Source organism: Seriola dumerili, unplaced genomic scaffold (genome assembly GCF_002260705.1).
Source record: "Seriola dumerili isolate Sdu_G_001 unplaced genomic scaffold, Sdu_1.0 BDQW01002262.1, whole genome shotgun sequence".
NCBI lineage: Eukaryota > Metazoa > Chordata > Actinopteri > Carangiformes > Carangidae > Seriola > Seriola dumerili.
The window spans coordinates 710209-732061 of record NW_019176517.1 but is presented as its reverse complement, the minus strand read 5'-3'; positions in this window follow the sequence as shown (position 1 = coordinate 732061).

Sequence of the window (21853 nt, the reverse complement as noted above, 5' to 3'; positions counted from 1 at the left end):
TCATTTTAACTACAGTTCTCTTTCATAGCAATCAGACGCACAAATAACATTACGCCAGCCCTAATTGGCTGGCTATAGTGACGTCTGCATCAGGAGGGGATAGGGCCCCCATCCTATATATTAGGCCGACAGTTGTCAGTTGTCAGTTGTTTCTTACAGAAACCGTTTGACAACTGTGCTGTTGGGTGCTAAACTAAACTGCCCACCCATTCAAGTGCACAACTCGATCACCGGGCGCTTTGTTCCCAGTTGTACAGTTGCATGCTAGCTCATGAACAATAGCAATACTGGTCAACGGCTAGTTTCCGCCTCAAAGATTTTAACAGTCAAAGTCCTCCCCTTTATTCAAAGTTACAATCACTCAAACCAAAGAAAAAGCTATCTCAAATATACAAACTCCTGGCATCCAACGACAGAACACTAACAATCCCCATAGACAAATGGACCACAGACATAAATAACCTTCCATCAGATTTCAATTGGACAAATGGATGCAATAACACATTCTCTCTGAAATGTAACTCCAAAACCCAACTAATTCAGTATAAAGTCCTTCATAGAACCCATATCACTACCCACAAACTCTACCTTATGGGCTTTAGCCAAAGAATAAATGTTTACACTGCTCAATCTCAATAGGCAGTTACTTCCATGATACCTGGCTCATCCAAAACTTCTGGTTGGAGGTCATTAGCAGGCTACCTGAGATGCTTGGCCTCAGCATACCCATTTGCCCAATCATTGCATTACTTAGTGACCTCCACATAACATATACCCTTCCAGCACAAACCATTTCTTAGTTAGTTTTCTCTGATGTTTGTTGTGATTTTCATTTGCCTTAATATAATTTTCCTTTTCAGCAGTTCCAGTACCTGCTATTTTATTTTTGGTTCCAAGTAAGTTCTAAAAAAATATATTTTGTTGATTTCAAAAACAAATCTCTGCCTTATCAGTAACGAGCCTGTGTCCTTGTATCCATTTAAAACGTCTAATGTTTTGAAATAGTATATCCTGGGGTGTGATTCCCCACTTGGCGTTGTTGGCCCCTTTTACTCCACTCTTCACCTTATTGTATGCTCCGCGCAACACCAGCAAAGACTGATTTTTAGAACCCTGTTTTTGACACTCTTGAGTTGTGCTTTTGAGTCCCATCTTATGGTTCATTATATGACCATTTTGTGGTTGGTCAAAAGACACACATTTAAAAGTGGCAATTGTGAAATGTGTGGACAGGGTTGTGCATTGTTCCTGGCACATAGCCTATGTATTGAGTGACTTCTTTGTTTTACTGTTTAATGTCCAACATGTAGTTACTGGTTAGCTAATGCTGAAAATGATCTCTTATTTTGCATTTGTTCCTTTTTATAACCAAGCTCGTTTAGGGACTGTGTGATGTCTCTTGTAAATGAATCTCCTGGAGCTGGTCAGGTTTGTTGTAACAGCAGGTTTATTAAAAAGGAAAAACTAGGGGAGTCGTGTGACGTGGTTGAGAGTGGCTGCGTGAGAACGAGCTGTGCCTATCCCTGCACAGCTTTGAACCCTGACAAAGAGCTAGCTTTTCTTTAAGGTAACAATAAATGTTGACAATATACTGCAACAATGCCAAATATTACAAGCAATTCTGTGAATCCCTCAAAAACTGGCCCCGGTAGAATGAAAGCTAATGATGTGGCTAATGCTACTCAAACTGATCCAAGAGCATAGCTGCCTTGTGAGCCTCCTGACAGTGGGATACACCTGTTGCTAGTTCCATCTCTGGTGAAGTGGCTAAAGAGTTTTCGAAACTTACTGCACTAATCTTGGAAAAGTCTGAGGCCCACAACAAGAAGCTAGAGGCCATACGGGTGACAACAATTGCAACAGATAGCAAACTGGCTGAAATTACTAGCCACATTTCTCAAGTTGAGAGCAGGCTAAAATTTCTGGAGGACGCTAACCTCCCAGCCACAGCCATAGAAGTGGAGGTCTTGCTCCATGAGAAACGCACCAGATTTTCTCTTGACAATCCGGCAGTGCTCACCGTGAGATCAGGGCAGGGTCCCTGCCAATTCAATGACCATAAAAAAGCCCTGGTTTACATTTGCTCTTTGGGATTATGATGTTTCTGCACCTTGCCATTTATGAATTATGAGGAATTATTCCCCTTCTGGGCGGCACGGTGGTGCGGTGGTTAGCGCTGTCGCCTCACAGCAAGAAGGTTCCGGGTTCGAGTCCCTGCTCGGACGCGGGGGCTTTCTGTGTGGAGTTTGCATGTTCTCCCCGTGCTTGTGTGGGTTCTCTCCGGGTACTCCGGCTTCCTCCCACAGTCCAAAGACATGCAAATGGGGACTAGGCTAATTGGTTACTCCAAATTGACCATAGGTATGAATGTGAGAGTGAATGGTTGTTTGTCTGTGTGCCCTGTGATGGACTGGCGACCTGTCCAGGGTGTACCCCGCCTCTCACCCGAAAGGATGCTGGGATAAGCTCCAGCCCCCCCGCGACCCTACTAGAGGATAAGCGGTAGAAAATGGATGGATATTCCCCTTCTTCGATAAGACATTGTTGATTTATTACTCACTCTGAGTCTGCGTACACATGGAGGTATTCGCACACAAACTTTCCCTGTGCAAGAGAACATTTTGCATGTGGACGTTTGTGAACATTAATTGACATATACAAACGGATTGATGAGTTGTCATATTATGTCTCGGGAGATTTAGTTAATTTGACACTTTTTGGTGGACAATTTAAACAACCTTTTCATGAAAGCTGTTTCTTTTTTGTTTTTTTTCTGTCTTTAAGAAGATAGAGAAATCAAGCAGAGATCACTAAACTATTTAACAATGTTTCAATGCTACCGAGTCTCAGTGTGTAATGTTAGAGTGGCTATACACTATGGCTATACAGCTAATGATAAGTCTATCAATGAGATTTCGTAATTAAATATTACTATATTTTGACATCAACCCAGTCATGAGCAGAGTGTTAAGACGGGCCCTTCTGTGAATTGCGCTGTAGCTGGAGACCCTTTGCTGGAACCAAGGTTGCTGTAGTTGCCGTGGTAACCCTGGAGACACGGGATCTAGGTGGATACTCCTGGAGGCCGTGTCCCGTTATCATGGTGGTGGATTCTGCCGGTGTCTCAGCGGTTCAGCTCTGGTGGAGTTTGCCAGGAGACTTTCTGTCTCGGGCAGTCTTGATTTCTGGTATGCTTCTCTGCAGGCGGTCATGCTCAGATGTGTTATCTGCTGGTGTCTCTTGTGGGTTGATGTGAAATAAACTCTAAGGCACTTCACTTTGGCTGGATAACTTTAGAGGAGACTGGTGTTGACCAGATGAGTGAGTTTGAGTTTACATAGCTACAGAGCCGGGTTTTGAGCAATGTGTGAATTGATCACAACTGTTTTATCCCCTGGGGGCTGAACCTAATCACTAATAATGACAGACAGGAGTAATACGAGTGTTGAGTTCATATTACATCCTTCAAACCTGGAATTAATCATAATACAAGTGGTTAACTGATCAAACAACAATATAAACATTTCCTAAAGCTAATAGTCTATAAATGTGGATTACACAGCAGTTCTTTTACTGTAATAATAATAATATGGACATTCTGGATGATATATAGTGTGTGTTACCTTGTGTGAAGGATGCGGACAGTATGGTCACGTGAAGGAAATTGTCTTAAAGTCTACATGTTACCTTTCAAACATTCTATAGAAAGTTTGGGATTGAACTATTACTATAACATCTCAGGAGTTACAGAATAGTTCGTTCGTTGTCTCCCGCATATCTGGATCCGGGTCACGGGGGCAGCAGCCTCAGCAAAGAGGTCCAGACAGCCTTCTCCCTAGCCACTTCCACCAGCTCCTCCAGGAGAATCCCGAGGCGTTCCAAGGCCAGCTGAGAGATATAATCCCTCCAGCGTGTCCTTGGTCGGCCCCGAGGCCTCCTCGCGGTGGGACATGCCCGAAACACCTCCCCGGGGAGGCGTCCAGGAGGCATCCTCACCAGATGCCCGAACCACCTCAACTGGCTCCTCTCGACATGGAGGAGCAGCGGCTCTACTCCGAGTCCCTCCCGGATGACTGAGGTCCTCACCCTATCTCTAAGGCTGAGCCTGGCCACCCTGTGGAGGAAACTCATTTCGGCCGCTTGTATTTGCGATCTCATTCTTTCGTCATTACCAAAAGCTCATGACCATAGGTGAGGATTGGAACGTAGATCGACCGGAAAATTGAGAGTTTCACCTTCCAGCTTAGCTCCCTCTTCCCCACAATGGACCGATTCAGTGCCCGCTCCATCCTACCCTCACTCGTGAACAAGATCCCGAGATACTTAAACTCCTCCACCTGAGGCAGAGCCTCCCCCCCGACCCGGAGCGGGCAATCCACCCGTTTCCGGCTGAGAACCATGGCCTCAGACTTGGAGGTGCTGATCTTCATCCTAACCGCTTCACACTCGGCCGCGACCTGCCCAAGCAAGAGCTGAAGGTCGGCGCTCGATGAAGCTAGGAGGACCACATCTTCCGCAAAAAGCAGAGACGACAGCCTCCCGCCACCGAACCCAAACCCATCCACCACCCGGCTGCGTCTAGAAATTCTGTCCATAAAAGTTATGAACAGAACCGGTGACAAAGGGCAGCCCTGGTGGAGTCCAACCCTCACTGGGAACAGGTCCGACTTACTGCTGGCTATGCGAACCAGACTCACACTCCTTTGGTACAGGGACTTAATGGCCACTAACAAGGGGCCATCCACCCCATACTCCTGGAGTGCCCCCCACAGGGAGCCCCTGGGAACACGGTCGTAAGCCTTCTCCAAATCCACAAAACACATGTGGACTGGATTGGCAAACTCCCATGCTCCCTCCAGCACCCTAGCGAGGGTAAAGAGCTGGTCCACAGTTCCACGCCCAGGACGAAAACCACATTGCTCCTCCTCGATCTGAGGTTCAACTATCGACCGGACCCTCTTTTCCAGTACCTTACCAGGGAGGCTGAGAAGTGTAATTCCCCGGTAGTTGGAACACACCCTCTAGTCACCCTTCTTAAAGATGGGGACCACCACCCCGGTTTGCCAGTCCATAGGCACTGCCCCCGATGTCCACGCAATGTTGCAGAGGCGTGTCAACCAAGACAGTCCTACAACATCCAGAGCCTTGAGATACCCAGGGCGGATCTCATCAACCCCCGGGGCTCTGCCACCGCGCAGTTGTTTCACTACCTCGGCGACTTCTGCCCCGGAGATTAGATCATCCATCCCCAGGTCTCTTGGCTCTGTTTCCTCCACGGAATACGTGTTGGTGGGATTGAGGAGCTCCTCAAAGTATTCCTTCCACCGTCCCACTATATCCTCAGTTGACGTCAGCAGCTCCCCGCCCCCACTGTAAACAGTGTGAGCGAGGTGCCGCCTTCCCCCTCTGAGGCGCCAGACGGTTTGCCAGAACCTTTTTGGAGACGATCGATAGTCTTCCTCCATTGTCTCACCGAACTCCTCCCACGCCCGAGTTTTTGCCTCAGCAACTGCCGCGGCTGCACTCCACTTGGCCCGCCGGTACCAGTCAGCTGATTCCGGAGACCCACAGGCCAACCACGCCCTGTAGGCCTCCTTCTTCAGCCTGACGGCTTCCCCCACCCCTGGTGTCCACCAGCGGGTACGGGGGTTACCGCCACGACTGGCCCCAGCTACCTTGCGGCCGCAGCTTGCAACAGCCGCCTCAACAATAGCAGAGCGGAACAAGGCCCATTCGGACTCAATGTCCCCCACTGCCCTCGGGACGCGGTCGAAACTCTGCCGGAGGTGTGCGTTGAAAATCATCTTGACGGGTTCTTCCGCCAGGCTTTCCCAGCTGACCCTCACAACCCGTTTGGGCCTGCCAGGTCTGCGCGGCGTCTTCCCCCGCCATCTGATCCAACTCATCACCAGGTGGTGGTCGGTTGACAACTCTGCTCCTCTCTTCACCCGAGTGTCCAAAACATGCGGCCGCAGGTCTGATGATACGACTACAAAGTCGATCATAGACCGGCGACCTAGGGTGTCCTGGTGCCAAGTGCACCTGTGGACATCCTTATGTTTGAACATGGTGTTAGTTATGGCCAAGCTGTGACTAGCACAGAAGTCCAATAACTGAACGCCGCTCGGGTTCAGATCGGGCAGGCCGTTCCTCCCCACCACACCCTTCCAGGTCACGCTGTCATTGCCCACGTGAGCGTTGAAGTCTCCCAATAGAACAATGGAGTCCCCTTTCGGGGCACTTTCCAGCACACGTCCCAAGGACTCCAAAAAAGGTGGGTAGTCTGAACTGCTGTTCAGTGCATAAGCACCGACAACAGTCAGAACCCGATCCCTGACCCGGAGGCGCAGGGACGCAACCCTTTCGTCCACTGAGGTAAACTCCAACATACAGGCAGAGAGCCTGGGGGACACCAAAAAGCCCACCCCGGCCCTCCGCCTCTCACCCGGAGCAACTCCAGCAAAGAGGAGAGACCAGCCCCTCTCAAGGACTTGGGTTCCGGAGCCGACGCTATGTGTCGAGGTGAGGCCGACTATATCTAGCCGGTATTGCTCAACCTCTTCCACAAGCTCCCGCTCCTTCCCCGCCAGAGAGGTGACGTTCCATGTTCCAAAAACCAGTTTCCGTAACCGAGGATCGGACCGCCAAGGCCCCCGCCTTGGTCTGCTGCCCAATCCACACTGCACCGGATCCCGCTCACTCTTCCTGCAGGTGGTGAGCCCACTGGGAGACGAACCCATGTAGCTGGTTCGGGCTGGGCCCGGCCGGGCCCCAACCCAAGGCCTGGCTCCAGGGCGGGGCCCCGGTGTCCCTCCGGGCCGGGTACTCGGGTTCTTAATATTTCTCATCATTAGGATCTTCTGAACCGTTCTTCGTCTGGCCCTTCACCTGAAACCAATCTGCCTTGGGAGACCCTACCAGGGGCAAAATGCCCCCGACAACATAGCTCCTAGGGTCATTAGGGCTCTCAAACTCCTCCACCACGGTAAGGTGACGGTTCAAGGAGGAGGTTACAGAATAGATAGTTATATAATTATATTGTTTTCCTCAGATCTGTGTCTGTGAAGAGTGTTCTGCTGGTCACTGCTCAGGATTGGAATGTGGGTTGTAGTTTATGACTGTTATTTAGAGAGGGACAGGGGAAGGGAGGTTAGTGTGTTTGTGTGTGTGTGTGTGTGTTCATGCATGGCACAGAGAGGCCAGGATTTACACCTTAGTGATAATCAGTCCTTTTGATGTTACTTGTCCTATATTAGAAACAATCAAATATCAATAGACAGAGTCTTATTGTTACAAACTGGAGATTTTGCCTATGTTGTCCAGTTGCCTGGTGTCCATTCGTTGATCCTCTGGCGCTGACCCTTTGACCCTTGGTCTTGTTGTGTATCTCTCTGACATGCTAAAAGCATGGTCTGTTTGTGAGAGAACTGTCCTTTGTCTCTGTTTCCTATCAATTTGATAGTTTGATGGTGGGAAGAGTAACAGTGTGTCAATTTTGGGTCCATAACTCTGCATGTCCTTACAGTGAACTTCTTTAGTGGCTTATGACTGATGCCAGGCCAGGTATGTACACTACAAGAATAGCAAGTTTCATTTATATAAAGTCTGCCCATTATGTTGGTTCCTACTGCGGACATTTGGGGGAAATAGTTAATTTACTTTTGTTCGGTCTATTGTGCGGATATTTGGTAAAGTTCGAGATGTTCTGCTCTTTGTTATAATGTTATGATCATGCTTCTCAGAGGTGGATGTGTCATTTGCACTCTCTGATGTTGGATGTTCATTGTAATATTAAGCATGATGTGGCCATTATAGAAGTTACACCAAAACTTGTATATCAGTCACTTTACATAATCAAAATCAGTAGTAACGGTGTCAAACTTCTGAGCTGGAACGTCAGAGGCCTCCAGAACGTAATTAAGAAGATGAAAGTAGTAATTTTCATTCAGTCTAAGAAATGTGTCATAGTTTTATGCAAGAGAACCACTTATTAGCTCAAGAATCATAGAAACTTTGTGGTGAGTGGGTGGGCTTTGTGGGGGCTGCTTATGGCAGTAGCAGGAGCAGATGGCTAGCAACATTAATTAATAAGCAGTTACAATTCAAATGCATAAGAGAGAGCAAAGATGAGGCATGGAGAATCCTATTGATGCTTCGCGAGAGCCAGGGTAATAACATTACAATACTAGCAAATACCTATGCTCCAATATAGACTATCCTGAATTTTTTAGACTACTTGAAAAGAAACTAAATGATATGGGAGACTTTCCAATTATCATAGGTGGAGATTTTAATTAAGTAATGGATCCAGTATTAGACAGCAGCTCTTCATTGGTTCGCACTTCCAGAGTGTATGTAGTGCTCAAAAATACCACACGTGGACAAAATTGTTGGTACCCTTCCGTTAAAGAAAGAAAAACCCACAATGGTCACTGAAATAACTTGAAACTGACAAAAGTAATAATAAATAAAAATTTACTGAAAATTAACTAATGAAAATCAGTCATTGCTTTTGAATTGTGGTTCAACAGAATAATTTTAAAAAACAAATTAATGAAACTGGCCTGGACAAAAATGATGGTACCCTTAACTTAATATTTTGTTGCACAACCTTTTGAGGCAATCACTGCAATCAAGCGATTTCTGTAACTCTCAATGAGACTTCTGCACCTGTCGACAGGTATTTTGGCCCACTCCTCGTGAGCAAACTGCTCCCGCTGTCTCAGGTTTGAAGGGTGCCTTCTCCAGACTGCATGTTTCAGCTCATTCCACAGATGTTCAATAGGATTTAGATCGGGGCTCATAGAAGGCCACTTCAGAATAGTCCAATGTTTTGTTCTTAGCCATTCTTGGGTGTTTTTAGCCGTGTGTTTTGGGTCATTATCCTGTTGGAGGACCCATGACCTGCGACTGAGACCAAGCTTTCTGACACTGGGCAGCACATTTCGCTCCAGAATGCCTTGATAGTCTTGAGATTTCATTGTACCATGCACAGATTCAAGACACCCTGTGCCAGATGCAGCAAAGCAGCCCCAGAACATAACCGAGCCTCCTCCATGTTTCACAGTAGGTACAGTGTTCTTTTCTTTGTATGCTTCATTTTTGCGTCTGTGAACATAGAGCTGATGTGACTTGCCAAAAAGCTCCAGTTTTGTCTCATCTGTCCAAAGGACATTCTCCCAGAAGCTTTGTGGCTTGTCAATATGCATTTTGGTAAACTCCAGTCTCGCTTTTTTATGATTTGCTTTCAACAGTCGAGTCTTCCTCAGCCGTCTTCCATTAAGTCCACTTTGGCTCAAACAGCGACGGATGGTGCGATCTGACACTGATGTACCTTGACCTTGGAGTTCACCTCTAATCTCTTTGGAAGTTGTTCTGGGCTCTTTGGTTACCATTTGTATTATCCGTCTCCTCAATTTGTCATCAATTTTCCTCTTGCGGCCACGTCCAGGGAGGTTGGCTACAGTCCTGTGGACCTTAAACTTCTGAATAATATGTGCAACTGTAGTCACAGGAACATCAAGCTGCTTGGAGATGGTCTTATAGCCTTTACCTTTAACGTGCTTGTCTATAATTTTCTTTCTAATCTCCTGAGACAACTCTCTCCTTTGCTTTCTGTGGTCCATGTTTAGTGTGGTACACACCATGATACCAAACAGCACATTGACTACTTTTCAACCTTTAAATAGGCAGACGGACTGATTACAAGTTATGAAGACACCTGTGATGCTAATTACAGGACATACCTTAGTTTAACATGTCCCTATGGTCAAATTATTTTCAATCATTTCTAGGGTACCATCATTTTTGTCCAGGCCAGTTTCATTTGTTTGTTTTTTAAAATGATTCTGCTGAACCACAATTCAAAAACAATGTCTGATTTTCATTAGCTAATTTTCAGTAAATTTTTATTTATTATTACTTTTGTCAGTTTCAAGTTATTTCAGTGACCATTGTGGGTTTTTCTTTCTTTAACGGAAGGGTACCAACAATTTTGTCCACATGTATGTCAGAGGCACCGGGTAAACCCATCATCAAGGGATTATACATTCTTTATTCACCCCATAGTTTGTTCACTAGGACAGATTTCTTTCTGGTATCTCTGTCGTTGTTATCCGTTATAACATCAAGCGACATTTGTAATATACTGTAATTCTTTTGGACCATAGTCCAATATTTCTCCATATACTGGCCCTTAATAAACCAGAAAAATCAACCAGATGGAGGTTAAACTGTAGCCTATTTAGACGAGACCTTTAGGGAATCACTTAGATCACAAATTAGCCTATACTTAGAAACCAATTTACCAACAGCTCCATCAGCAGGAATAGCCTGGGAGGCTTTGAAAGCCTGTCTGAGAGGTCATATAATTCAACACTCCTCATTTAAGAAGAAGGAAAATAATGCTAAACTCTAGCAGCTTGAAAAACAGATAAGTGTTGCAGAGTCAAACTTAAAAAAAAAAATGTCCACCACAAATCTTACCAAACCCATTAGTTTAACCTCCTGTGACAGTAAGATACTATGTAAAATATTGGCTAACCGCCTTGACAGGGTTATAACCTCCATGATCTCGATGGATGCCAAAAAAGGCATTCGACAATTCCTTTACCCTGCTTTAAACAATTTGATCAACTTAAATTATTATGGAACAATAAACGTCCAAGAATGAACCTGCGGAAACTACAAAGGCCAGTTGACAAAGGAAGCCTTGGGATGCCTAACCTGTTGTTTTACCATTATGCTTTCACTCTTAGGCATATGGTACAGTGGTCCCTGCCCCCGGAGAGAGCCCCCCCATGGTTCCATCTTGAGAGTACCTTTTGCTCTTATGCATTAACTGCATCACAGCTAAAATACGCGCTCAATGTCGGTCACATCCTATTTTGTCCCACATCCATTGGGTCTTGAAGAGAATAGCTCGAGCCCTTTAATTTGACCCATATCATCCCAGGTCTGTCGGGATCTGGCTAAATCCCAAGCTCTGTATAGATAAATCACCATTCCTCTGGAAGGCCTGGGTGCAGAAAGGTATCACAGTTCTGGGGGACTTGTATCAGGAAGCTACATCAAAATCTTTTGAGGCTCTTAGACAGGAATTTGACTTACCACACACTGAATTTTGGAAGTATTTGCAGTCAAGACACCTGCTCATACAAACTTTTGGCTCCCCCTCAATAGCCCCATCTAGTCCTAAAACTTTTTGGATGTGGTCAAAGCTTGGTCGTAAAGTGGCTTGACTCCATCTGGTGTTGACTGGATCCAGACTGCTCTTATGTTAGAATGGAAACTTGTGGTCAAAGAATGGAAAGCCCCCTCTGAACCAGCATCATCATGGTACACATCTCTTGGTCACCTGGCTGTGTCATAATGTGGTGTTCTCAATCAGTTTGTTTCCAAAAGGTGGATGTCCTTTATTTTCCCTACAGTGGCAGTGCACCTGAATGCACCGTGAGGAGCTTGAGGTGACAGGTGAATTTAATGAACTAATTAGTGTGAAGTGGTGTGGCTTGAAAAACTGATTTTCAGACAGTGTGTGAGGAGGCTGAGAGGAGGAAGCTGCTGTGCTGGACTGTGTGGTGTTGGGCTGTGTTGGGCAGAAGAGGACTCCCCTACTTACCTGGAACCCCCCACTTAGAGGATTGTTGGCACCTGAAGGAAAAGGACTTCCCAGTTACCTGACACTCACCCTTGGAGGATCACTGGCAAATAAAAGAAGAGGAAAGTTAAATAATATTCTCTATGTGTCTCTCACTCTGACTCTGACTCTCTCCCAGATATCAGGAGGCTTGCAATGGTGTGAGGCTGTGGAAGAGTGGGTCCCTCTCCCCCCCGATTGAAGATTGTGCTACCACTATCTTAAAGTCCACCAGAGATGCATCCTTGTGATTCGTGTGAATAAATAATGTTTGCCCTTTTTTTTACCAGAAACCTGTGTTTGGTTATTTTAACTCAAAGTGGTTCCTAACCGGTCCAAGTTCCAGAACCTTTTAACTTTTAACTTTTATTCTTAATTGTGTGTCGTGACATATTTTTGGCGTTGTTTGGCAGGACTTGGACTGTTGTGTTGGGGCCTCATTGGGCTAATTTTCCATACCAGGTATTATGGCAAATCCAGCACCTGCCATGGTGGCACCTTTTTTCATAGGCGCACCTTGGGCCCCAAAATTCACGGGTCACGGCCTGGATTTTAATGAGTGGAGAAGCCAGATGCAAGCCATACTTAGAGCACAGGTATGGGCTGAAGCACAACAATGCGACTTCATCATAAGCACTCTTGAAGGAGAAGCCAGACGAGAAGTCTTGATTTTGGAAGAAGCTGAGAGGGCCACTCCTGCAATGTTATTTCACTTTCTCAATGAACTGTATGGTGATAGAGAATTTATTGGTTCACTAAGATCTATGTTTTTTGACTGCAGACAAAAACCAGCAGAAACTGTCCGAGCCTATGCTCTTCGCCTTCGGGAACTAGGTAAGAGGCTACAGGCCAGAGACCCTCAAGCTCCTGGACGGATGGATGTCCAGCTACGTGACCAGTTTGTCACAGGGCTACAACTAGGAGCCATTCGAAGTGGGGTAAGGAAGCAACTTAGAGAAAACCCAGATCTAACATTTACTAGGATTCGACAAATGGCCCTGGACATGGAGATGGACCAAGTAGAGGGAGATTGGCCAGAGTCGACATGTGCCTCTGTTACTGAAAGGAGGTTGGTGCCCAACCTGACAGTAGGCTGGAAGGCGGATTTTAAGGAAGAAATCTTGGAGGAAGTAAAGGAACATATATGTGAGGTCATACAACAGGAATTTCAGAGACTCCACCCCTCTCCACTGCAACAGGTAACCCCTCCCCATAATAGCCCAATTAACCACCAACGTTACCCTCGCAGTCCCACACCTTACCAGCAAAGGGGAGAGCAGAGGCTGCGTAGCCCGACCCTTAGGAGACCACACCAGCAGGAGAGACTCCAAGCCAGAGATTCAGGGAGGAGGTCGAGAGTCACTTCAAGAGCACATGCACAGCAACATAATTCCAACAAAGACACTATAAGTTCTGGTTTAAGGTGGGATGAGCAGGGCCGACCCATATGTAAGCAGTGTGGAGTAAGTGGCCACTATGCTAGAGAATGCCAACAGCAGGATTTAAACTGCTGAACCCAGTCACTACGGGCCAAGTGACTGGTAGCCATACAGTGGCCCAGAATGAAGTTGTCAGAGAAGCTGTAGTTGGGTCCTGCCCTAAAGTCCCTGTGACCTTTAACGGTAAAACTGTGAGTTGTATAATGGACACGGGCTCACCAGTGACTTTAATGTCTGAAACTTGTTTTAACCATTTTTTTCCCATGAAGGAAGTAGGTTCTGTCGGAGACTTGGCATGGCTGAGGCTAAGAGCCGCAAACAAGACCAAGATACCCTATGTAGGCTATGCCATGATGGATGTGAAAGTGGGGGACCTGGCACTGGGTGAGTTGGGAGTTGTCATCACTAAAGATATAATTGGTGACCCAAATGAATCACCTTTGTTGGGTATGAACATTATCCAGTGCTGTTGGAATGCAGTTGGATGTGATCCACAGGTGAAACACAACTTTGCTTCTGCCCCAACCCCAGTGAAAAGGGCCTGGGAAATGTCCTTTGAGGTTTGCAGACGCATTGACTTGGCACCCCCTAGTGGGACTCTACGGCCAGCATACCGGTCTCCTGTTTGTGTTCCAGGTCAGAGTGAGATCTTACTCTGGACGAGAGCGCCATCCAGTGTCCTCGATGGGGATAGCGTATTGGTAGAACCCTTGGAAGAGTCCGGGCCGGTTTCTGCTGCTAGAGCGTTAGCTACTGCAACCCGTGGACGAATACCAGTACGGGTAAGAAACCTGGCCCCTTACCCTATATGGTTAAAGCGCTACCAGCCTATTGCCACTTCTTCAGCCTGCCCATCTGACATAAGAGAAATGGAGGACCTCATTCTAAAAGAAGTCAGCCCCGGTGTTGTGGAAGTGGGTGTAGGACGGGTGAGCACTGACTGCAAGGACGAGATTGTACAGAACCTATGTTTCCAAGGTGATGGCTTGACTAACATCCAGCAGGAGAAAATGCAGGCCATGTTGCAGAACTGGGGACATTTGTTTGCAAAGCATGACGAGGACTTCGGCTGCACAGGACAGGTGCAACACAACATCCCCACTGGTGTAGCGGCACCGATCCGAGAGCGATATCGGCCCATCCCTCCAACCATGTACCAGGAAGTCCGTGGCCTCCTGAAGGACATGTTGAAAGCCGGAGTGATAAAGGAGAGCTCCAGCCCATGGGCCGCCCCCGTTGTCCTCGTCCGCAAGAAGAGTGGTGAGTTGCGCTTTTGTGTTGACTACCGCAAATTAAATGCTGTCACCCATAAAGATGCCCACCCATTACCACGCATTGAAGAGGCATTAACCACTCTTTCCAAGGCAGAATACTACTCCACCCTTGATCTGGCCAGTGGGTACTGGCAGGTGGAAGTTGCACCTCCAGACAGAGAAAAAACTGCCTTTTGCACCCCATTTGGGTTATATGAGTTTGAACGCATGCCCTTTGGCCTCTGCAATGCTCCAGCAACATTTCAGAGACTGATGCAGAGGTGCCTGGGGGGTCTTGTCTCTGAATCTGCATTAGTATACCTGGATGATGTCATCGTCTTCTCTGCTGACTTCGACACCCACATGAACGACCTCGAAAAGGTATTTAAAAGATTGTCTAGTTTTGGTTTGAAGCTACGACCTGACAAATGTGCTTTATTCCAGAGGCAGGTGAAGTTCCTCGGACATGTGGTGAGTGGGGAAGGAGTGTCGCCAGACCCTGGAAAGATAGCTTGTGTACAAAACTGGGTCACACCACAGACTGTCAGTCAAGTGAGGTCGTTTCTTGGCTTTGCTGGCTACTACCGCCGCTTCATTGCTGACTTTTCCAAGATCGCACAGCCACTCAATGCCCTTTTGACCGGTGTCCCCAAAGGTGAGAAGAAAGCCATGGTACAATGGTCCACAGAGTGTGAAGAGTCCTTCAAAACCCTGAAGGAGGCACTTGCCCAAGCCCCGATCCTTGGTTTTGCAGATTTTGCCCTCCCCTTCAGGGTTTATACTGATGCCAGCCTTACAGGCTTGGGTGCAGTGCTTGCACAGGTTCAGGACGGAAAAGAACGTGTGATAGCCTATGCCAGCCGCAGCCTCCATCCAGCAGAACGGAACGATGCCAATTATAGTTCGTTTAAGCTTGAACTTCTTGCTTTAAAATGGGCTGTAACCGATAAGTTCAAAGATTTCCTCTGGGGCACGCAGTTCACCGTGTTTACAGATAATAATCCCCTTGTCCACCTCCAGTCAGCTAGACTGGGGGCTGTTGAACAACGCTGGGTGGCTCAGCTTGCTAATTACCACTTTGATGTGAAGTATAGGCCAGGAAAGGAAAATGTTAATGCTGATGTGCTATCTCGACTTCCACCACAGGTCCAAAGCTCCCATCCTCCAAAAGACACCTCCGAGGTCGACACATGTACAGTGCACGCTGTACGGACCCCTGGTCACTGGCAACCATTACAGGAGGAAGATCCTATCATTCAGCGCTTGAGGTATTATACCAGCAGAGGACAGCCACCTACAAAAAGAGAGCGTAGCAAGGAACCAGCAGCAGTGACTCGGCTCCTCGGGCAGTGGGATCGCCTTGCAATGGTGGATGGAGTGCTGATGCGGTGGGTCCAGGACCCTGCTTCTAAAGAAGTAATGTCTCAGATTCTTGTCCCCCTACAGCAGCGGTGGTCCACCTGGGATGAGTACCACAGACGCCAAGGCCACTTGGGTGCTGCAAAGATTTGCTCCATCCTCCGTAGAGCTTTCTATTGGCCCCAAATGGAAAAAAATGTGGCCGAGTGGACATCCAGGTGTGAAAGATGCGTCCGACGTAAGTCACACCCTGAAGGTAAAGCACCCATGATGTCCATTATTACACATGCTCCCCTTGAAGTTGTAGCCCTTGACTTTTTGACCCTGAGTAGACCTACAGATGCATACCAGTATGTACTCGTAGCAACTGATCTATTCACAAAGTATGCATGGGCCATCCCCACACGGGACCAGACAGCAAGTACCACTGTCAAAGCTATCCTCAAACACATAATTCAGACTGTGGGATGTCCCGAACGTTTTCATTCGGACCAAGGTGCAAACTTTGACTCTGCTTTGCTAAAAGAACTTTGTCAATATTATGGATGCAGGAAAAGCAGGACGACGCCCTACCATCCGGAGGGCAATGCCACCTGTGAACGCTGGAACCAGACCCTACTTAACATGTTGGGTACCTTGGAAATCGGAAACTTTTAACTTTTATTCTTAATTGTGTGTCGTGACAGCTGCGCTAGAACGACTATCATATAGGCTCCTTGACAGGGTGGAAGAGCCTCATTTGAATTTATATATTTAATGGTATTTCAAGCTCATCAAATTAATGGTAAACTATTATATATGGTACACTTGGTTGTAACATTGGTGTACTCTATGCAATACACTATACTGGCCTTTTTTTCTTTGTGTGTTCTTATCTCAGTATTTTATCCCTTTTTTTTTATATGGTCGTTGCTGTTTTCATCTTATTTCCCCATTATATTATTTTAAATTTCCTGTCATTTGTGATTTATATAATTGTATAAGTTGTGTATTGCGAAAACAATATACTATTAATCAAAAAAAAAATTAAATGAATAAATAAATAAAAAGAAGAACTAAAATATCACATTGACATAAGAATTCCTAACCCTAATCCATTGTGCCCGAATAAAACCTGCCATTAGAGCTGTTCCGGTTCTGGCAAGGAACCAAATTTTTTGGGAGATTGTTACGATTATTATTATTATTACAGCCCAAGCCCCAACTGGTGCAAGGACCACCTTGAAACTACTCACTTCACATTGGTGCTCAAAAAGATCATTAAACTTTGCACAAGGCACACTTGATAACGTTGACCCAAAAAGTTGTCTTGGAAAGGCAAGACTTTCCGTGTGTTCCAAGATCTTCCAGCTGATATACAGCAAAGGCGTGCGGAGTATACAGACATTAAGAAGAAGCTACCTGGAGCTGGGATCTGCTACGGCCTGTTACCCGCAAGACTTATTGTGACTGTGGATGAAGAAAAGCATATCTATGCCACTCCTGATGAAGCTAAAAAGGACCTGACAGCTTGTCCGTTACCGTTTTTATTTGGATAAAAAATTAGAGGTATGATTAAGATCATTTAAGTCATTTAAGTTAAAGATGTGACGATTTGCTTATAATGTCTGGTTGCAGGACACTTTGAATGATTTAGCGCATGCTCCCATTGGATCATGGATAGAGAAGGGACATTGGTTCTGTCTCTTGTTTTTTTTGTTTAGTTTTTTGCCTATGTGCATTGGTGTGTGTGTGTGTGTGTGTGTGTGTGTGTGTGTGTGTGTGTGTGTGTGTGTGTGTGTGTGTGTGTGTGTGTGTGTGTGTGTGTGTGTGTGTGTGTTTGTTTTTTCACCCCTTTGTCTCTTTTCCTGAGGTGCAGAGTAGGCCTTTATGTGGAAAGTATAATGCATACACATGTAAAAGCTAGGAACATAAAATCGCTGGATGAGTTCTAATATTATAAAGGTAATCAGTTGGAATGTTAATGGAGTTTCTAATAAAGTCAAATGATATAAAATAATTTCACATCTGAAATCCCTTGCATGCGATGTAGCCATGTTGCAGGAGACTCATCTAAATGAATCTGAATCGTTAAAATTAAAGCAAAGATGGGTTGGCCAGATGTTTTCTGCACCAGGTAATGGAGCATCAAGAGGCACAAGCATATTGGTATCTAAAAAAAATATCTTTTCAACATACAAATGTAATCACAGACAAGGGTGGAAGGTATTTTATAGTGTCTGGTTTTCTCCAACATAGAAAAATTACACTCATAAACATTTATGCCCCTAATTATGGGCAAGCTGAGTTTCTATCAAACTTAGCTGTTCTTGTTTCAAGGTTTGTGGGAGATCCTATTATGCTGGGCGGTGATATGAATTAGGTAAATAATCCGTTGTTGGATCGCTCTAGATGTCCCCTAACAGCAGATGTTGCTCTCTCTGCTGCCCTTAATGAACTTCAGAAATTATTGGGGGTAACTGATGTTTGGCGATGTATTAACCCACTCTGTCTTGAATACACTTTCTATTCTAAAGTCCATAACTCCTATTCCAGGATAGATTAATTGTTTTTGTCAAATTTATTAATTGAGAATGTGATTAATTCAGATATCCATAATATCCTAATTTCAGACCATGCTCCTTTATCTGTCATATTCTCTTTTTGCTTTAATATACACAAAAAAAAAATACTGGAAGTTTAACAACACGCTTTTATGGGGTAAGAAAATTGTTGCTTTGATAAATGAGAGAATATCTGAGTTTTTTGACATGAATTTGAATTCAGTCAGGGCATATTGGAGACAGATGTACAAGAACTGGAGGTTAAAGCAGCTATTAAAGCTCTTACCGCTGGTAAAGCACCAGGTCAGTATGGTTTCAGTGTAGATTTTTATAAATGCTTCCAGGATGTTTTGTCTCCATTTTTGACTTTATTATATAGAGATATAATAGCTATTCAATCTATGCCTCATAGCATGTTGCTGTTATTTCACTGTTACCAAAGCTGGGTAGAGATCATTTACAAATGTGCAATTCTCATCCCCTTAGTTTGTTAAATAATGATTCTAAAATTTTTGCTAAGATTCTTGACAGTCATCTCGAGAAAGTCATCTCCTCATTAATTCATATAGATCAAGTTGGTTTTATTGCCGGATGTCATGTTACTAATAACATGCAAAGACTTTTTCATGTAATGTCAGAGGCTGCATCTCTCCAATACCCAGCTTTTGCAATCTCTTTAGATGCTGAAAAAGCATTTGATAGGATGGAGTGGTCATATCTATTTCACATATTTTCAAAGTTTGGTTTTGGCCCAGTTTGCATAAAATGGATTAAGGCCCTCTATCACAACCCAGTCGCATGTGTCAAGACAAATAGTTTAATATCCCCTCCTTTTCAGCTTTTTAGATTCATTAGACAGGGATGTCCAGCCTCACCAGTTATCTTTACTCTAGCACTTGAGCCCCTCGCCTGTGCTATCAGGAACAACCAGAACATTACAGGTATTACACTTTTTAACTATGATTTTAAAGCTAACCTTTATGCAGATAATATTTTATTGACATTGTCTAGACCTACACTCTCTGTTCCCCATTTAATGAAACTCAATAATTTCAGTACATTTTCTGGGTACAGATCAACTGGTCCAAGAGTGAGGCCATTTCTTTAAATTGTCTCACACATCCCAGTCATCTGAACTCAATCTCTGTTGCGTGGAGGTCAGAGGGTATGAGGTATCTTGGTGTTAACATTAGATCCCCAATTGATAGTATTTTTGAGTTGAATGGCCCCAAACTATTAAAAACTATCAGAGATGATCTGAATAGATGGACAAATTTACCACTATCATTGTGGGGCAGAGCCGAAGTGCTTAAGATGAATGGGCTCCCAAGACTAGGCTTCCTTTTTTCTGCCATTCCTTTGGAAATCCCTCAGAAATGGTTTATTGAAATTGACAAATTGTTTCCTTTGTTTCTTATGGAAGGGTAAAAAGCCTAGAATTGGTCAGAAAAAAATTGTAGTTCCTAGGAACAAAGGTGGATTAGGAACACCAGATGTGTATGCATATTATTTATCTTACAATGGCATATACCCATGTAGGGACTCATCATTCAAGAGACCAGATGTTTCCTTGCTCCATTAGACAAAGGAACTCACACTCCACAGTTCCTCACTGTTCACACCTGGGGACGACCCTTCCCCCCACGGACCTTACTGGCCAGCCAGTGTGGGTCAACGTGTGACATGTGACCCCCAAGGGTGTCACCAAACAAAACCAGATCTCCTTCTTCTCTTCTCTCTCTCTTCTCGGCTTGCTCTGGAGAGCAGCTCCTGCTCTCTCCTCTCGGCTCTTCAAAAGGGCAACAAGCCCCCAGCCCAGGTCAGCTCTGCTACCTGAGAAACCAGCTCTCTCGCTCGGCCTGCTCACAGCAGCCTGCAAACGCTCTTATCCTCAACAGCAGCGACCTGCTTCGGATTAACTGAGAGTGAACCAAATTCTCTTCAGAACCAGCAGCTACGACAAAAGGCCAGCTGATTTTCCAAGCAACAGGAGTCATAGCAGAGTTAGCGTGGAACAGCTAACTCTTTGAGGGGAAGAAAGGCGATAACAGCAAAGCAACACAGCCAGACAGGACTTTACTCCACCAGGAAGCCTTCCAACTCACTGGATTTTACAACAACACTGGAAAGGACCTCTTTGTTTGTTCCAAGGACTGGGTAATATTAACTGACTGGGCCTAACCTTTCCCAGCACAGCATAGCTAAGCAGCAGAAGTCTTAACTGTTAATGTACTTGTTGATTGATGTCTTGTTGTTGTAATGTTTGCTTAGGTTGTGGTCAGTCATACAGTTAATCACTCGTATGTTCACACACATAGTAGTACGTCTCAGTTCTAGAACCTGCATGAAGTTAACCTCCTCCTTCTAACCTGGTACCTTTAGATTACATGAGCTAGGCTAACAAAGAAACTCACACCTTCCCTCCCACACACACCAGGTGGTCTCAGCGGCCATTTTGAGTAGTTTCTTTGTTTACCGCCATCTTGTGTAGTCGTCTTTGTTCAGGTCATGTGGTCACAGTGACCACTTTGAATCGGCCATCTTGCCTTTGTTTGTGTCCCCACAGACACACACACATACCCCTACACACACACATACCTGTATATACTAGATAAGACATTGTGTTTTACTCTGCTCCATTATAAATAAATGCCTTTAAGTATAACTACTGGTGTGTTTAATGTTGCACAAGCGTGAATATTGCCAACCTCTACTTTGCAGAATTCCAATCCTTCAACTTTAACTTACCATTGATATGGTAATTTGGTTATAGTTAGTAAGCTAATGGTTAATCAGAGTTCCAGATTAATGGTAATAAATTGAGACTAAAACCATATTGGCTATTTTGCCTATTAGTTTAGGCTGGTGCCCCGAGGACTTTAATTAATTTTAATGTTTTGATTGATTGATTGATTTTTAATATTATCTTAATTTATGATAGCCAATAAATCGATAGAGTACAGTACTTTGAGGTCTATCTCGGATGTAGTTCACAGCCTGTCCAAGTATACAACCTGTTGGTAATTCTCGCACACATGCACAACTCTAACCAGCGTCTCATGCGCTGGTCTCTCCTTCTGCAGGATTTTAATCTGCAGATTCACCACAAGAAGGGCACAGAAAATGTGATCGCAGACGCTTTATCTAGGGTTTCCTCAGATCCGTAGGAATTGAACATTTGGGGGTATGTTCAATTCTTGGGTGTGGGGGTGTTATGACCGCGGTCATATTATTGTAGGTGGTTTGTTGTGTATGTGTGTGTGTGTGCCCTGTGTTTCTGTTTTTTCATTGTATGCAAATAGGTGTTGGCCGCAGCCGTGCCGTCACTGGTAGAAAGGCTCTGCGTCCTGGTCGGTGATTGGTTGCAGCCCCGGGTCACCTGAGATATAAGGAGCCAAGATGGCTGCCGGCTCGCTCTCTCGTTCTCCTCTTCTCCCAACTGGCCACACCGTTGCAGCGATTCAGTTTTGTGTAGTTCGTTGTTTCATTTGAGTAGTAAGGGTGGGCTGCCAGTTTTGTTTCTCTGGTTTTTTCCTGTTTATTTAGTTAGGGAGGTGAGTTGGTTGGTATTTGTTTTCCTTTGGTTAGATTAGTTGTTTATTTCCCAGACAGGGTGATTAT